The following is a 5,438-nucleotide window of genomic DNA, read 5'->3' on the forward strand; positions in this document are numbered from 1 at the left end:
AAGATGAAGATGAAGATGAAGATGAAGATGAAGATGAAGATGAAGATAAAGATAAAGATAAAGATAAAGATGAAGATGAAGATGAAGATGAAGATGAAGATGAAGATGAAGATGAAGATGAAGATGAAGATGGAGATGAAGATGAAGATGAAGATGAAGATGAAGATGAATATGAACATGAACATGAACATGAACATGAACATGAAAATGAACATGAAAATGAACATGAACATGAACTTGAACATGAACATGAACATGAACATGAACATGAATATGAAGGTGTAGATAAACATAAACATAAACATAAACATAAACATTAAAAGCGATAGAGACAAAGATAGAGAGGAAGAAAGTGATAGGGATAAATAGGAAATACAACTGAAGAATGTGCGATGTTATATTGTGATGTGTTATGCTACATATGTTATGTTATTGAATCTAATGCTATTCTATGTTATGTTATGCTAAGTACTAAGCTAAACTCCCCTCCGCTTAACCCATTCCAACAAATTTTATTTCAGCTCAACTCAACTCACATAAACTATCCTTAATTTTAGCGGTTGAATTTCAACCGCTGGGCGAACACTATTTAAAATAATTTAACGATATTAATAGAAAGGTGCACACACATGCATTTACATATGTATGTACATACAAACGAGCACCAATTAATTTTATTTAAAGAAATGGCGTGTCGTCTATTTCCGGTGTAGCAAACGTAGTACATAGGGCGACATCTAGATGTCATCTACCTCGCCCTATTCACTATGCTTTTTATAGGAGCTTTTCAAAGCTTTGCTTTATGGTGTCGGACACACAACATTGAAAGTTTCTGGAACACAACATTGAAAGTTTCTGGAACACAACATTGCAAGTTGATAAAAGCGTTGTAAAATTAGTCAAGCATTTCACTTTCTTTGAGATCGTAAGTCACATTTTGGTTTAAAGACCATGTATGTATTTTTATATCATGACAAAAACTTTGAGAAGGTTTTATATAATCTTTTGCTTTTATTAGGAATCGAGGGTTTTTAATTGTAATCTGTTTCTACATTTAGCTTTTATCAGATTCTGAACAGAAAAGTCACGTTCAATTTTTGCGGAGGAATGTGAAATAGACAATAAAGGTATTTTAAAAATGTTTGCAAGCATCGGGTCGTTCAGTCCGTTTTGAATTTATTTAATTCGTTCCCATAACTTGCATATATTTAAATTTTGTTAAGTTTCCGTGCTCCGGTAGAAAAGGTGTGAGGTAGAAAAAGACAAAACCATTTCTATAAGTACTCAGAATTGCCAACCTTGTAATGTAGTACAAATTTTGTCGAAGTTTGTATGGAGTAAAGAAGGAAGAAAGTATTTGTATAAATAGTAGAAGTTTTTAACCAGCGTAAATATAAAACCAATAGAAATACACACAGCGCTGCATTTCCAAAATGTACCAAAAAGGTCCATGTGGTGTCAATGTACTTTTTGGTTTCAAATTGTACCAAAAAAGCACAATTGTGGCAACTTTATCATCACTGCTATATCTTCCTTCTAAAAGCTCAGTTAGTCTAGACTTAATTTCCGTAACTTAACATAACTCAATATTTTGGCCAACCTGTTATATGAGAAACTGTGTTGGCGGTTAGTTAAAACTAAACTTACCGTAAGAAACTTAAGGACCTGTAGGTTTTAGATTATTAAGTTATCGCCTTACGGAAATTGAGAGCGGTGAGAGAATCAGGCTTGCCAGATTTTCGTTTTTGTAATTCTCAAAAATAAATGACCGCAAACATATTTGTTTGCATGAATTTTTTTGATGTGGCACTTTAGGCGGCAAACTGCCAAAGAGCTGAAAAAGAAAATACAAAAACAAAATATTCCCGCTTCTGGCTTAAGGTGACGTCTTGAATAACCATTGATGATTTCTTACGGTAAGTTAAATCAAATAAAACACCTCTTTGAGGTAAAATTTTCGAGTGACGAAAGCTGAACTAGAAACACAAAATTTTTGATATCAATTTCGTGGCGAAAATTATACGCATTTTTTTAACTGCCCTGGAAACTGACGCAAATTAGTATTATTTATTCGGAACGTTGCGACAGCAAATTTAAAATCAACGAAAATCTAACCTAAAACCTAAATGTTGTTTTCCCCAAAAAATTGCTAAAAATCCTATCTAAATCTAAATGATTTATTCAAATATTTAACATTGAATTCAATTCCATTGAATCATATAAGTTTCTTTAAAAAGAAAGAGAATGTACGTCGTCCATTCTCAGTACATCCGACCCAAAAATGTACCATCTGAGTATGGCGAAGGCCGGATAGCGGCAGAGAAAATGTTCTGTACTATCCTCGTCCTCCAAACACGATGTACACAGTGGATCGTCGATGATGCCTATGGTGACCATATGTCGCCCCATGGATTGTGCCCCGTAATCAATCTTTGTCTGAGAAGAAATTTTGCTACCATCCTGTCAGGCCTTTTCAGGAAACACTTGGTTGTTTTTCAGGTGACATTAGCGCACCAACGGCTCTCATGAGTTTTGCTTATGAGATCCTTGATGCACTGGATCGTTCCCGCTATGCTTGGCCCTACAATTGGCTCCGGTCCAATTGGGCGCTCCAGAGAACCGCAGTTCGCCAATTCATCAGCCAGTTCGTCACCTTGAACACCATAGTGTCCTGGCACCCACACATGCTCAAGCTCATTCCATCTTGTAACGGACTTCAGCCTCCACTTATATTCATGGACTAACTTTGAAGAGGTTCGACCGGTTTCCAGGGCCTTTATAGCAGCTTGATTGTCACTGCAGATCCTGATTTTATGTCCGCGCCACCTTTCGCCAGTTATCCAGTCTGCCACTTTCAGTATTGTCATTGCCCCCAAAGCGGTATCCCAGGTAGGTTAAGTGCGGGTATAGTTGCATACTGTGTACATTCAAATATCCCGCCCACGATATCATTGCATTCATACTGAATGCGTACATACATATATACTTGTATATGTACAAGAAAACAAAGAAACCCAAAAAAAAAATAAAAAAAGATTTCTTATTTATTTAATTATGTATCGCGTGCAGGGAAGTCAAATTCGAGGGATATTCCCCGATTTGCAGAGAATTTCAGTTTATAACTTAAAGTAACTAAATTAGACGATTATGTTAACTTTTAACCATTTTTCACTATTTTGAGCAACATTTTTTCAATTTGAATCGTAATATCTCCACACCAAGAGTTTTCCCAGATATAAGCTATGTACCAAATGAAAGCTAAGGTTTTGCGCTAGACTTGCGCAAACTTAGAATAAAATCGACTGACCAGTTTTTGCGAAAATTCTCGAAATATATATTTTCAGCAGCCCGATTTTTAGTTAGATAGCTTGTTTTAAGGCCCTTCTACTGCTATCCACATGAATGCTATGGAATGAGTGGTAGTTTAAAAAACTGAATTTTTTCGAATTTCAGGCACCAGCCACGCCCACAAAGGCATACGAATCGAAACGTCCTGGAACAAAACCTTCCTAGTTTTTTTGGTACTTTAATTCCTGAAAGTTTGAAAAAAAAATTAAATGAAAGTACGTACAGACGCCACATACATACCATATCTTTGCTTATAATATAAGGTATCGTTGGAAAGGTATTGACCTGTAGAATAACACTAAATATGTTGGGTGTACCCTCATACCCCCTTAAACCGGCAAAAGTAAAAAAGCGGTTTTTGTTTCGCAACACTTTATTACGTTAAGTCTAGACTAACTGAGCCTTAACTCATGTAACATTTTCAGTTTCAAAAATGTCACTCTCCATTTTTTCGATACCGCCGGCTAAGAAGTTTCACTTCAGAAATTAACTAAAATATGTAACTGTTAATACAACTACGTAAAATATGCATAGCACTGAAATATTTTACAGGTCATCACAAAAAGAGGATAAAGTGCAAACGTTACCTGTAGTCAAATGTACTAGTTGTAAACTACCTCACAACTAGTATGACTCGCATGCCCAACTAGTCAGCCAACTATCTTTTTTCCATGCAATCAACTGGTATTTTTAACGTGGGGATGTCCTACGAGATGGCAATTGTCAGACTTCGGTCAGAATTATACCAGTCTCATACTAGTTGACAGTAGACAGAAAAATACTAGTCCAATTATGGACCAAAACCATTACTTTGAAAGTCAAAAAATAAAATGAATTCATACAATGAATAAACAATAAAAAACTTTTGATTAAGTACACTTCAATACATTACACATTTTTATCTAGCAGCCTTAGATTTGCCAATAAAAAGTGTTAAATCTTTTGAGTATTAATTAAAAGGAAAAATAAATACATAATTATTTCAAACTTTCGAACATAAATTTAAATGCATTTTCGGTTAAATGATATTAAAAGTGAAAGCTTTCAGGTACAATAAATATTATATTTTTATCTTTCTTAATAATATTGAATATGGAAAAGAAAACATTTTAGTTAAAAATAAAACGAATACCTTAGTTAATTTTTGATTGAACTAAATAAAAATAAAAGTTTTCATTAAAATAAATTAAATTCATTGACTTTCACATTTCAGTCCTTTCTTTTTAAAGTTTTTTAAAAGTAATAATTAGTGTTTAAAATTTGAGATTTGGATAAGAATAAAATAAATAAATATTTCAAGCAGTTATTAAATATTCTTAATTTTTGTATATAGATCGGCTTGTTGGTTGATAATATAAATTTATCAAATAATTATATTAATCGTGTAATTTAAAAAAAGTCAAAAATAATTGAAAATTTTAAAAAAATTATCAAATAATGATGTAAATAAAATTAATGATTGAATTAAAATTTTTTTAAGTAATTAACTATTAATCATTAAAAAGGTGGTAATAGCGGTGTTTAATCATTAAACGGTTATCCAAAGAACATGCTTTAATCAATAATCATTATAAATATTAATCATTATTTAACAGGACTGGTATAATTGAATAGGTTATTATATTTTGTGTAATTTGTAGTATTAAATTGTCGAAGTCAAATAAAACAGGACATGAATAAATCGTTTTGTAATTGCTACAAGTCTGGTCATTTTCAAACTAGTTCGGTTTCTGTCGGGGAATTCTAGTTATAAACTAGTACTTTTCCTGACTAGTTTGGGATTTCACTGCAGGGTAAAAACATGCGATCACATTTCAGGGCGCCCAATTAGATCTATAGTTACGGTGACCATCCGTCCTTTATTTTAAAGGACAGTCCTTTATTTTAACCCCCTGTCCTTTATAACTTTTTTCAAAATAAAGAACGTCTTTTGTCCTTTCTTTCATGAACTGTCCTTTAAATCAGCTCTGCATTTTTGAGAGGTAAATTTTTAAACACAGAATATGAAAAATAAAAATGTCCCTTATAAAATATAATGAAAACCTTCGTCAGCTTGTTTCGCATCCCACTTACGGGCTTTTATTTAATCG

The sequence above is a fragment of the Rhagoletis zephyria genome, unplaced genomic scaffold (assembly GCF_001687245.7).
Source record: "Rhagoletis zephyria isolate East Lansing unplaced genomic scaffold, Rhagoletis_zephyria_1.1 Rzeph_scaffold_01634, whole genome shotgun sequence".
Lineage (NCBI taxonomy): Eukaryota > Metazoa > Arthropoda > Insecta > Diptera > Tephritidae > Rhagoletis > Rhagoletis zephyria.